The sequence below is a fragment of the Microtus pennsylvanicus genome, chromosome 3 (assembly GCF_037038515.1).
Source record: "Microtus pennsylvanicus isolate mMicPen1 chromosome 3, mMicPen1.hap1, whole genome shotgun sequence".
NCBI lineage: Eukaryota > Metazoa > Chordata > Mammalia > Rodentia > Cricetidae > Microtus > Microtus pennsylvanicus.
In genome coordinates this window covers 31769766-31783585 of record NC_134581.1, presented here as the reverse complement: position 1 = coordinate 31783585, position 13820 = coordinate 31769766, and the positions used below count along the sequence as shown (strand labels likewise).

Sequence of the window (13820 nt, the reverse complement as noted above, 5' to 3'; positions counted from 1 at the left end):
CATCTAAGGGAATGTTGTTGTTGAAGAGGGTGTAGAAAGATTCTACAAGTCAGATGACCAGTATGTCTGCTATGGGATAGTATTGTCTTTATATAACAGGGAAGTTTCACCCACTAAAACTTCAAAAATATGGCTGCCTAAACAAGACTTGCACATTGAAAACACCAGATGACATGTTTATATACATGGGATTTTTATAATATCCCAATTCTCCCTACTTCTAGGTGTAAACTACAGGGAATTAGCAGTTGTTGAAAGAGGGTGAATCAGCCTTCTCTACAGACGACCTCGTGATAGGTTGCCCAATTCCAAGTAGTCAACTCTAATTACATACAGATAGGTGTAAACCTAAATGAATTCAGCAGACTGTATTTATAAATGCAGATATATACATGTATTTATTCTTGTATATATAAATACACACATATAATATATGCAACAATAAAGAAGAGGTTATGAATTTCAGTAGTAGAAGGTATATGAAAAGATTGGAGCAAGGAGAGAAAGGTGTATAAACACTGTATATATAATTTTTATGTGTGAAATGCCAAATAAATTAAACTTAATTTTTTTAAAAGTATATTGTCCAACAGATGTGATTATTTTTTCTCTTGTTTAGTGAACATCTTTTAAATGAGCATGGCTTCTATGAAAATAAATTTCCTATTGTTAAGAGACAGTTAAATATAAGGAATGATATGGTTAAATGAAACGCAATGTGTGCAGTTAAGACAGGTCCATGCTAAATACTGATATTTGGAAAGAGGGCTGTATTGGGGCCTGATTGGTCAGAAGAATTCAGAAAATGTGTTATAAATTGCTGAATTAGAATATGTTTAGAAACCAGAGCCTGGAACTCTGCTTCAAAGACCACAGACTGAGAAATAGATTCAACCAAGTTTTCCCTCTAAGTATTAAGTTATTTATATTAATATAATTTGTTATTTAAAAAATATACCCAGTTTCTGTGATTTTGCAGGCTAAGAAAATATTTAACACTAACTTTTAAGGTAGTATCAGCTATGTGAAATGTTATTTTACAAAATAAATGTGTTAATTCCATAAATTTTATAGTCAAATTAGGTGTTTTTTATTGATTTTATTGAGGTATAAATTTTTCTCTGCTCCTCTCTCTTTCTCTCCTCTCCCCTTCAACCCTCTCCCATGGTCCTCATGCTTCCAATTTACTCAGGAGTTCTTGTCTTTTTCTACTTCCCATGCAGATTAGATCCAAGTATATCTCTCTTGGGGTCCTCATTGTTGTCTAGGTTCTCTGGGATTTTGATTTTTAGGCTTCTTTTGTTCTTTGTTTTTTTTCATTTTTGCTTTATGTTTAAAAACCACTTACGAGTAAGTACATATAATAATTGTCTTTCTAAATCTGGGTTATCTCACTCAATATGATGTTTTCTAGCTCCATCCATTTGCCTGCAAATTTCAAGATGTAATTATTTTTTTCTGCTGTGTAGTACTCCATTGTGTAAAGTACCACATTTCCCTTATCCATTCTTTGATAAAGGATGCTGAATCATATCACAAGGACATGTGTTCTACTATGTTCATATCAGCATTGTTTGAACCTGGAAACAACCTAAATGCCCCTTGACCGAAGAATGGATAAGAAAAATTTCAAGTTAGGTTTTTATCAAAAGTAAATGATATACAGAAGGCTTATTAAAACTGATCTCTTATATTTATGAGAACTCACATCATACTTCAAAATCAAGAATGTTACATTAAGAACATTGGGGATTGCTCAGTGGACAATGAACACTGGTCACCAAAATTGATGACTCTTGTTTGATTGCTGGGACCCACATGGTAGAAGAGAACAAACTCCAGTAGGTAGTCTTCTGATTTCCACATCTACACCATGATATGCACATGTACATAACTGTACACAAAGATAGAGAGAAAATAAATAAGTGAATAAATCTAATAAATTATTTTAAGGAATGTTCCAGTAATAGGAGACAGTGTTTTCTTGATCTCTACTTTTTTTGTCTCAAAATAAACTTTCTTTTCAGAATAGATTATCTATTTTGATTAATATGAATTTTACCTCTTCAAGGTTGTTCTAATCTTGTTATAAATCCAAGCATTGCCAAAAATATAAATGATATAAAGACCTAACCAAATGCACCAGCAGAAGAATGAAATTAGATCCATATCTCTCAGCTTTCACAAAAATCAATTCAAACTGGATAAAAGACCTAAGTTTAAAATGAGAAATGCTTCAGGAAAACACATTAAACCCCAGGTATAGGCAACACATTTCCCGAATAGAACTCAAACAGCATAGGAAATAGACCTTAGAAATGGCAAACAATATTACATGAAATTAAAAGGCATCTGCACAGCAAAATTATCAAGAGAATGAACAGACAGCCTATATAAAAGGATATAGTCCTTGCAAGCTGTACCCCAGGCCAGGGGCTAATAATGATAATGTACAAAGAACTGGAAAAATTAAGCACTACAAACCAATCAATAAATATGCCAGTGATCTGAAAAGACAAATACTTAAAAGAATAAATACAACCATTCAATACGTATTTTAAAAGTTTTCACCACCTCTGGTCATCAAAGAAATTCCAATTGAAGCTCCTCAGTCATAATAGCCATTGCCAAGTGAACGAATGACTCCATTCATTGGAATGGAAACCAGAGTTTTTATCAAATTTGGGGTCACAGTCTGTTGCTGCATAGTCAAGTTCAGCCACATGTCCTGAAAAAATCAGTTAAAGCAGCCAAATGAATAAAGAGCAGAAAAGGGGGAGTTACTCTATGTGACTATACTGGGGAGAAGAAGAAAGAGATCCATTGGGACCAGACATGAGACTAAAGTTTACATAGAGAGCCAAGGATATGAACTTCAAAGCAGTCCTGGACAGTGTGGCTCCATTCACCATTGGCCAGTCATTGCCTGATCTTTAGTTTCATGGACTCTAAGGTGATCTGCTAAGAGTGTGTGGAGTCTCTTTCCTGGAGACATGTTCCTCTCTGATTGCTGTCTTTTCCATCTGTTAGCATGGAATTTCTGGGAGAATTTCCATCTCATTGGGATCATTGTTTCAATAATCTGCTAAACTGAGAAATACAGTACCTCTTTAAAATATTTTCGCTTCTTCCAGCCCTGTTTCAAAACCCAAATGGACAGCAGTGTGGAGTTTTGTTCAAAAGGCTAAAGTGGAAATTACCACATGACTGTAGTATACTACTGCTGTACATATAGTAAAGTATTTTACATCCTGCTGCTCACCTATGTTCCTTGAAACTCTTTTCACAGGGAAACAGAATAGCCTCGATGTCTTCAACACGAGTGAAAACCTGATGCATACATGCTGTGGAATTTTATTTAGCCATAGAAAATATAATTTGTAGGAAAATTTATGACCTCAAAAACATTTTCAGCAAGGTAAATCAGATCCAGAAAAAACAAGTTATCAAATATTTATCCAATATGGATATCATATCTTCTAATTTAAATATGTATATTCAGGTGGAAGTAATATGGATAAAGACAAGGAATTTAAAAAGGAGCCCATATTACTGTAAAAACTAGGGGATTTAAGAGAATCAGGAATTAGGAAGACAATAGAACAAAATATATGGGAAAATAGTGGAAAATATGGGGTAGATATAGGAAAGTTTATACCTAATCTTTTATAATTCGATTTAAGAAATAAAAATTTAAGAAAAGAACCTATCAAGGTTCACATATATGTCATTCACTATCATATAAAAATCAAGGATATCATTGTTTTGTTTTTAAGGGAGCACTACTAACCTTTTATTTTATCATATTATGTGTGATGAACACAATGCTTACCAACCAGCTGTTTCAGCACAGAAATGAAGGATATTTATGATCAACTAACAAACTCTAAAACAGTATTTAGTGTAAATGCTGTTATATCATTATTTATCCTTCAGTTCAAGTAGGAAAAATTGGTTCCATGATAAATAAACTTTCCTTCTCCAGTCATTAGTCTGTTGTAGCTACTATGACATGCCATGCCACAGGCAACGCAATATCACTAATGAAATGAATTAATTTATCTTTTTCAAAGGGGGCATTGGAGAACTGGAAATGTACATTTATAGTAACAGTCCAAATAGAAAACAAATCTAATAAGTCAACATTTGAGGTGCATATTTTAAATTCATCTAACTTTATTCAGTGACTATTTGTTGCAGTCTTCCATTGTTCTAGGCATTTTCCTGTGTGAAGAGAGTAAATTCTACTAGGGGTGAAAAAAGGGCAGACAACTATTTAAACAATTGAGCTGAGCCTCTATTCTGATATGTGATGTGCTATGAAAAAAAAAAAGGAAGTGAACAACAATGATAAAAATCAATATTAATTTGGTGAGTATATTTTTAAAAGTGAACAAAACCCACATCAATTCAAAGATTTATCTTTATGATAAAAATCTATTATGATAAACTTATGTACATTTTAAATGGCTTATTGTCAACATTTTCATCCAGAGAACAATCTATTTCATGAAATTTATCCCAATAGTCATTAATCTTGACAATAGCAGAATCATAACAAGAATTTTTATTATTCCATTTTTATCTTAATATAATTTATCTCAGCGTGACTACCTATAATCCAGTATTTCCATGTTTACATTCTAAATCTACAGGCTGGACTTAGAATACTATCTCTCCCCAGGTGCCTAAGCAGTATTTTCACTTGAACATAGAGCTTTTAAATGTCCGGAAATGAGACATTTTTGTGGTTTGAGAAGGGTCTCTATGAAACTTCTGTGATAATTGTGGTACCAGATCACTAGCTCAAGGAATATTGGCATCAATGAGAATGTGACCTCCTTAAGGCAGTGCTCTCCTCAAATTTAGTTCTGGTAGCTGTGCATTCTGTGGACTTTTTAACTTCTTGCCTTAGGCTATTTTGTTGAGGTTTGCTTGCCTCTAATCATTTTCTTAATTAAAATAATTTATTTTTTCTCTTTTTTATTACTTTATAAATAATACCAATCAAAATTCCCACTTCCTCCTTTCCTCCCACTTCCCTCTCACTATCCCATACACCTTTTTCCCTTCCCCTCCAGTCTTAAGAGAGGGCAGGGTACCCTGCCCTGTGGGAAGTCCAAGGCCCTCCCCGCTACATCCAGGCTTAGGAAGGTAATGATCCAAAGAAAATAGGATCTCAAAAAGCCAGTACATGCAGTAGAGACAAGTGCCAGTGCCATTGTTATTGGCCCCTCAGTCTGCCCCAATGGGAGTGACTGTCTTACCTTACAGGTTTGTTGCAAGTATTGGCAATTCAGGAAAGTGCCAGGACACACATTGATGTATAGTAAATCATTCATTTGAGTTCCAGGGTAGTGTGGAGGAAGAGGGGGTGGTTTGTAGCTCAGTGAAATGGTACTTGCTTCATGAGTACAAAGTTTGGATTTTAATTCTCAGCTTGCAATGCATTTAAAAGGAATTCTAAAGAAGTATTCATTTGAAATAGATTAAGAATTCTTTGCTGAATGTGCATTCTTCCAATTTTTGAGATATAATTTATAAGCTGTTTTGCTTCTTAGAATGCAGTGGTATATAAGGTCTAACTTGAAAATATGAAAATGCACTGATGACTTATTTTTCTAACTTTAGATTATTCCAGGAAGACAGACTAGCTAATGATCTACTACCTCTGTCAATGACCCATTTCATTTCCTAAAGGGGAAAAATTGACTATCAATAATATGTCAGAAAATATAGGAAAATTTTGAATACCTTAGATTCTGAAAGTATTTTCTGGGTATTTAGTCTCAAAAGTTACCTTACAGAGCTCATTTCATGAATATAAAAATTATATTTTCTTTCTGTATCACAAAATAAAGAATTTTAATTTTGAATCACAAAATAAAGAACTATTATCCAATGGGCAACATTAAAGTTGTTATCATATTTATTTATAAACAACAGCTCCAAGGAATAAATTTTTCTTGTGGTTAGTACTCAAACTCTTAATATTTATTGTGGTTAGACCCCATACCTCTAATATTTATTGGGTAATTAGTCCCACTTATCACAAAAACATTACATTCTTGTGGCCACAAACTGAGCCTGTTCAGAAATTTTTCTACTGAAAATCAATTATGCATTTTTGAAATTCACTAAAAGAACTATTGTATGCATTGTTATGGGAAAATGTCTTCTTCCCGCATAAAAAAGGATTCATATAATCCTAAGTATACACATGAATCAAATAAAGAAGTTCTCTTTCACATTTTTATAGTTTTTATTTCAGTGGATGTGATAACTGAAATGTGAAAACAAGCATAGCAGAACTTGAGTGACATTTTAATGTCTATAACTGTGAGCAAGAGTCCTGGTGGATGAAGCGGGAGAAACCGGGAGAAAGTGTATATTTAAACTATGAATTGAGAAAGAGATGGACATCATAAAATAAACAGCTTAGATAATAAGACTCTTATTCACACAAGCTTTCCAAACTGTATTTATTTAAATGTTTAAATTGGCAGCCTTGAGAATAGGAAGTCCTTGCTGAGTATATATACTAAGTAATTTGAGAAAACCAGTTTTAACACATTGCATCCCTAGTGTTTGACAGGAACAGCTTTCCTTTGGAATAGTAAGAGTTTCCAAGTTTTCAATTGTAGTGGTTCATTTTTAAAGGGAGGATAAATTATGGTCCAGACTGTGTCAGTTTTTTTTTTTTTTTTGGATTTACATTTCACTTGTTGATTTTATTGTGCTCTCACACAGTCTCATTCTGAGATTCCTGGAGGCAGGATCACCATTTCAGACTGAGGTAGAGGTAAGAGGCAGTGACTGGCTGATTTATTTTTCTGACCTTCAGGTTGAACCTTAATTTCTGTCCCTGGGTTTTTATTAATTGTGCTACAACAAGAGAAATAAACAGACATAAAGGAATCAGAAGTTTGAAGTAGTAATTAAAAAATCCTGTTAAAAGAAGCCCACGTCTAGATGAATTCACATCAGAATTCTACCATACACAATTTTCTACATAGATTCCAAAACTACATACTGGAGTAAAGAAATTATTTTCAATGCACAGTGTCCATATACAAAATAAAATATTCTGAGTGTCCACATACAGAATAAAATTAGAAACCTAGGGTAAAACCAAATTCTACTAATCTGGAAAAGGCAACAATAAAATGACTCCTAATGATATTCTGCTATACAAATAGATTGCTATCTTATTTCACCATCATCAGAGAGAATTCCTTCTGTGGCAGATGGGAACAAATACAGACATAAGGAGTTCACCCACTGAGACAGTTTGCCTGGGCTAATGGGAGCTCACCAACTCCAAATGCACTGGGAGTGAATGAGCATGGGATCAAACTGGTCTCTCTGAATGAGGTTGACAGTTGGGGCAGACTGAGGGGCCACTGACAGTGGTCCTGAGATTTGTCTCTACTGCATGAACTGGTTTTGGGGGGTCCTATTCTCTTTGGATGTATACCTTGTTCAACCTAGATGTAGTAGGCCCAGTACTTCTCGCCTTAGTCTCTGTGAGTACATATGTGCCTTGCTTAGTGGATTCAGAGGGCCTTGTTTTCCTAGCATCCTCCATCCCCTCTGACTCTTAAAATCTTCCCACTTCCTCTCCATGGGATGCCCTGAGCTCAGAGGAGAGAGATTTGACAGAGACCTCCAATTTAGACTCTCTCTCTCTGACTGTGAGACTTTGCAATTGTTCCCTTTGACTGCCAGAAGAAGCCTCCCTGATGATACCTGGATAAGGCATTGATCTATGAGTACAGCAGGGTATCATTAGGAATCATTTTTATTGATTTTTTTAGACCCATAGTGTTTGGTTTGATCCTAGGTCTCTGGGCTATCTGGTCTCTGGTTCTTGGTTACTTATGCAGTGTTGGGTATGGATTCCTTTTCTTAGAGTGGGGCTTAAGTCTATCATCCTATCTATGTGTAATAGTCATGACTATTTCTTTCTCTTTCCTCGGGTTTCCATTGTTGGCTCTTCTGCATGTTTGAACCACAGTCACTAAAGCCTCAATCATATCTTGAGTCTTACTGTTGGAAATAATGCTTGTTGCATCATATCAGTGAGTATTGTGTCATTGGCTGTATAATTCATGATCCTTTGTTAAACAACATTTCTTTTAAACTACAGAAATATGCACATCATCTAGTCATAAATAGGAAATAAAAATTTATTAATAATAAGTGTGGTTAAATATAAATTCTATTCTCTAATTTTCCCTTTAATATATTTTTCTTTGTCCTCAATTTTGTCCTTTAGGCTTCGTTTCTGCTATTACCTCTCAGAAGTGCCTTTTCTGAGCATTCAGACTAATAGACCCTATTTTATTGAAATAACTAACTGATGGTTCTTTAGTTCTGTCCAAACAGAAATCAAATATAGTCAAGAAACAGCTTTTTAATGTCATGGTCTTGAGTTCCAGGAGCTCACAGCTAGGATTTCAGTCCAGAAAATTTTAACGTTAAACCCTGGAACTAGAGGTGTATGGCTCCAAGCTCATAAGAGTCAAAGCAGAGCTTTCTTGCCCAGGGTTTAAAGCCTGCCCATTGGCCAGAGCCTCAAATATTAAACTGTGTTTAACAGTACTCTCAGCTTTTTAACCTTTGGTGGCTCTCTGAAACTCATCTAGTGGTCTAGGCTTGCTCTTCTTGTAGTAGTACTGAGGTCTTTGCCTTTTTTACAACTCTCATTTCTGCTTCTCTACTTTTTTCTCAGCTTCTCAATATTTCTTCACAGTTGTTGCAGGATTCCGCCTTTAGCTGCTCTCAGAGATTCTTCAGCTCCTTAGTATTATGTTTAAGAGGTTTTTACATTTCAGTCTATATCTTTCAGCTGCATAAATCTTGAAGCCATGGTGAATATTCTCACCATCCAGTGCCCAGGTCTAAATCAAGTTTCATGCTACTGTAAAAATACATTTCACATTCAGAAAAAGACAAGCTTATTCATTGTGCATGAGAGCGCAAACAGGTGCAGCTACTATAGAAATCACTATGGTGATTCCTCAAAAGATAAGAAACAGATTTACTGCATGAACAAACCAGCTACACCACTCTTGGCCACATATCCAAAGCTCTCGATTTTCATATAGAGATATGTGCTCATCTGTCCTTACAGCTACACCATCCACAATACAAAGGAAATGGAAACAACCTAAATATCTATCTGATGAATGCATGATGCAAATGTGATGTATTTACATAATTGGATATTATTCAGCTGTAAAGAAAAATCAAATTATGAAATTTGCAGGTAAATGGATGGTGCCGGAACCAATCATCCCTGGGGGAGGTAAATCAAAGTCAAAAGACAAACATTCTATGTTTCTCTTCTGTGTGGTATTAGCTTTTGTGCTTTAGCTATGTGCACTTTATTTATACTACCAACAGAGCTTAGCTTGCTGGTGAGGAGATAAGAGGAAGGAATGGATCTTTCTGTGAAGGGGATATAAAATAAAATACTATACAAGAATGAGTGAGAAACTAGAATAGGGAAATGAAATGGGAAGGGGAATAGAAAGACAGGCTGGAGGAGAGAAAATGAGAGAGATAACCAACACTAAAGGCCCTTTGAAAAGACATGAAACTCTACTACTGCAGAAGTTTCCTAAATCATATACACATATGGAACGAAGTCAAATGGAGTCACTATATAATTGGGGCAACAAATCCCAATTAGGTATCATATTCTACCAAATAAAACCAACAGTACCAGAAATTGTTTATATCTGTACTAGTCATTGGCCAAAGTGCTCCCATAGTCCCACCAACCCTATATGTAGGCTATTGTTAATGCTACTGGGTACCCTCCAGAATTTCATGCTTTCCTGTTGCTTAAGACACCATGTATTTATGGCATGGAACACTGAAAAAAAAATCTAACTGGTACTCAAGTAGAGACTAAATACCTAATGATTAGCATTTGTAGTGCTTGAAGGTGCAATATTTGCTACCAAAGGAGAAAGATAGTCATCTGTCTCACTAAGCTACATATCCTACAAGCTATATAATGACCTGTCTATAATATGTGCCCACCAGTGCATTAGTGGCATTAAAGTTTGAGGAGTAACCAATCATGATTGGATTTAAGTCTACTTCATGAGATAGAAAACATACTGATACTGTTATTGAAGTCAAGAACCTGAAACTAGATAGATTCCTAAATTCCTTGTCATGTTGGTCATGGGCTACAGAGAACACATAGCACTATTATTCTGCTAAATTAACATAGCAATAAAGTGACTTATAGTAGCACATTCTTATAGCCATAAACCCAACCTAACTCTAAACAGAAAAAATTCTTCATGAAGTAGATGATTATTAACACAGGGACCTACAAGTGGACAATGTGCCAAGAGGGAGAGACTTGGGAGTGCTCAGTCTTGAATGGGTTGCTGAGGCAGGGCAATAGGGCAAGTACAATCAAGAGCATGCAAACTCACAATGAATAAGCAAAATTGGCCAAAACAACCTGTCAGCACCAAAAGCACTGTAACTAATGATGTGCACTGCTAGCCAATCACAACAAACCAACAGCAACTGCCGGTTTCAAAAGGACCAATCAAACACATTCCAGCAGCATCTTCATTTCCATAACCCAATACAAACCCCAGACCCTTTTACAATAAAGAGCTTTCTACATTTGAATTTTTCAGTCTGTGTTGTTGCCTCTGCATCTTCTCTCTCTCTCTCCTCTCTCTCTCTCTCTCTCTCTCTCTCTCTCTCTCTCTCTCTCTCTCTCTCTCTCTCTCTCTCACACACACACACACACACACACACACACACACCCCTGCCCCGGGAAACGGGGATCACACAACAAGCAGCAACAGCAAGATCACAATAACTGGCACCCAGAATGAATGGACCTTTTCATTTTGCTTGCTTTTTGGGTCCTCCTACCTTCTTTGGGTGTTTTTCTTTCTTGTTTGCTGCCCCCGATGCTGTCCACATTCTGATTCTCCACCGGCTTCTTGAGTTTGCCCCCTTAAGCTGAGTTGACCCCTATTTTCATTTTGTATGCCCTTGGTGACTTTGGGCTTTCTTTCCTATTCCTACATTTTCTTTCTTTCCCTTCTTTGTCTTCCTGTTTAATTATTCTCCATCATGACTCTGTTCATCTGGTACCTCCACATAAGGGCTGACCACCCAGGAGGTAGAACCAATAAAGAACCCTCTGACAAATCCTTTTTGCCCGGAGACACAGTGTGAGCATAGGGCCATGGCCTAATGAACCACAGAAGTCTCTCACTATAAGCTTTCCCTCTCATCCTCCTCAAGCCTGACTCCCTTGCTGCCTGAGAACAACTGACGACTTTTACGCTGGACCACTCTCCACAACTGTCTAAATGCGGTCTTGCTTTACGAGGAGTCCCTATAGCTCCTCTGAGTGTGAACTGTTGGACTTCCTTTCCTAGTCTCTCTTCTCAACTAATTCGGTTATATGACCATCTGTTAAAGCGGTGGCTGGTCTCTCAATTCGTGGAAAGTTTTGGCTGTTCAACTGTAGTTGAATCCCTTTTCCTTTCTGGGATTGGAATGTTCTCCTCAGACAGCAGCTACTTCCACTAGCTTGACCCTGGAGCTGAAGTGCTGACCTGGATCTTGCTGGCCGTTTTAGCCTCTACCTGGCCTCCCACCCACAATATGCAGAGCCTGGACTTTCCTGGCTGTTTTGTTGAGCTATTTCTGCAGCACTTCACAGTTGTGGTGGCCAGGTCCTCAAGCTCACTCTCCCCACCCCCACCTTTCTTGGCACCATTGAACCCTGGTATGGAGATTGCACCACCACATAACTTGTCCCTTGAACGTGGCCTCTACCTGTGTTGGGCCCAACTCTTTCTTCTGAAGACCTAGCTGGCCCCCTTCCTTCCTCAGTCTTTTCCTTCTCTACGATATCCTCAAAGCCGAAGCTCAAGAAACACTTTTCCCTTTGTTCAGTGGGTTGCTTTGTCAGATATTCTTTATGAGGCATCCTGCAGTGGCGGGGGGCCCTTGACACTCCTCCTCAGCTGGGCCTCTGGAGACCACATCAGGCCCTCCAGTTCTTGGTGGAAACAACTCCAACTCTTCTGGTGGTTCTGGGAAAGTGGGTAGAGGATTGACTAATGACACATCCCCTGGGGATAGGAGGACTCATTACTTTGAGAGGCTGAGACTGAGTTGTGGAAGGGCAACCTTGAAAGACGGAGCAGGAACGGTACAGAGAGAAGAGCTGCTCAGGTTCATGGGGGCTGAAGAAGCTGCCCCTGACCCAGCAGGAGTGGATCGTGGAGGAGAAGTGGCTGGGCAGACCTCAGCAGAAGTGGGGGCAGCCTCAGTGGCAGAAGTATCACTTACTGCTCTGAAATGAAGGAGAAGGAGGAGGAAGAAGTCACTTGGAGTTTTTCATATCACCCAAAGAAACCTGGCCCTGACTCAGCATCCCTTGTTCTACTATCCCTGATGTCTGCACAGCCACAGCCCTAAAGATGCCTGATAGGGAGAACACGTTTGTGGTTAAGGTAGAATACCCTTCAGAGTACATTCTGGACACAACTGATGCCCTTCATGTGCAGGCCTGGGTGACTGACATCCGGGGGTGCCTAGGCCCAGGACCCTACCCTGCTATCATCCTCAGACCCATGACCCTTCCCCTGGCCCCTGGAACCTCCTTCCTCACAAAGGATAACACAGACAGCCAGGAGTTGCCCTGTCTGAATCATTCAGAGAGTCTGCCCATCCAGGATCTGCTGCTAAAACCAAGAGTAATGATCACCTGTCACAAGGGGCTTATGGGGGCCTTTTGGTTTAGCCGTCAGCATCCTTCTCCTCTAGTTCTGCCTCCATTGCTACCTCAATGGTACTGCATCCTCTGGAATTGCCCTCTTGCATTCCCATTGAGGACAGGTTCACAGCAGGGACAGTTTGTTTCCTCTCAACCCCTTATCCTTCCTGGATTCTCCAGAGGCAGTCACAGGGTCATTCCTGTTCCATGGGGGAGTCACAGGGCACTGAGGGGAATCCTTGGCATGCTCTCTCAAGTCAAGGCTTCCCAGTTACTGCTAGAAGGAGGCACTGGCTCCCATGGTGTCTTCCTGTTATGTCGGAATGAGACAAGACTTGGTATGTATGTCCTCACTTTCAACTTCCAAGCCAAGGCCAAGCACCAGTGTTTGTCACTGAATAAGTGAGTGGTGGGTTCAACATCTGTGGTTCCAGTCCATCTTCAATATGTTTGAGCACTTCCAGGGGCATTCAGATCCTCTTGACAGATGACTTTGCGTCCTTCCCCTTTTAAAATTAAAGATAAAAATTATGCCACACCATCAAAACTACCATCCCCCAGGCTACTATATCCTTTACAGATGCCAATAAAACTAATTTTGTGTTAATAATAATGGGAGTTAATCATAGGGAAAAGGCCTATACCCAACTATCATTTGCAAAATTAAAAGATTCAATTTTCAAAGCCATGCAAACTATTCAAGACTTATTGCAGTCCAGAGTATACCACGGGCACGTATTCCACATCAGGTCTCATACATGGCTGCCAGGAACGCTAGCAACAAGTAACTACAGAGTAGACCACCTGTGTCAGTGTCCTTGCCTTTGCTGGAACAGGCTAGGCTCCTCCATCGGCAGTTTTTATTTGTCCCCTCAAAATTTGCACAAATGTTTCCCATCTGTGTTGAGCCCCCTTCTTTCTTTTACTAATCAAAGTTAGTACAACAGATTTGAACTGCACAATAAGCTTCTGCATGCTAGGTGCTTGCTGTAATCCTACGGACACTTCTTGTGAAGTTTTGGTACATGTTCTTGCATTC

The 13820-nt window shown here is 38.2% G+C and overlaps 1 pseudogene; it reads left to right on the top strand.

The window, feature by feature from the left end:
• The first annotated feature begins 11121 nt into the window (after nt 1–11121).
• On the top strand, nt 11122–13272 carry LOC142846728 (SH2B adapter protein 1 pseudogene; annotated as a pseudogene).
• Nucleotides 13273–13820: the final 548 nt, after the last annotated feature.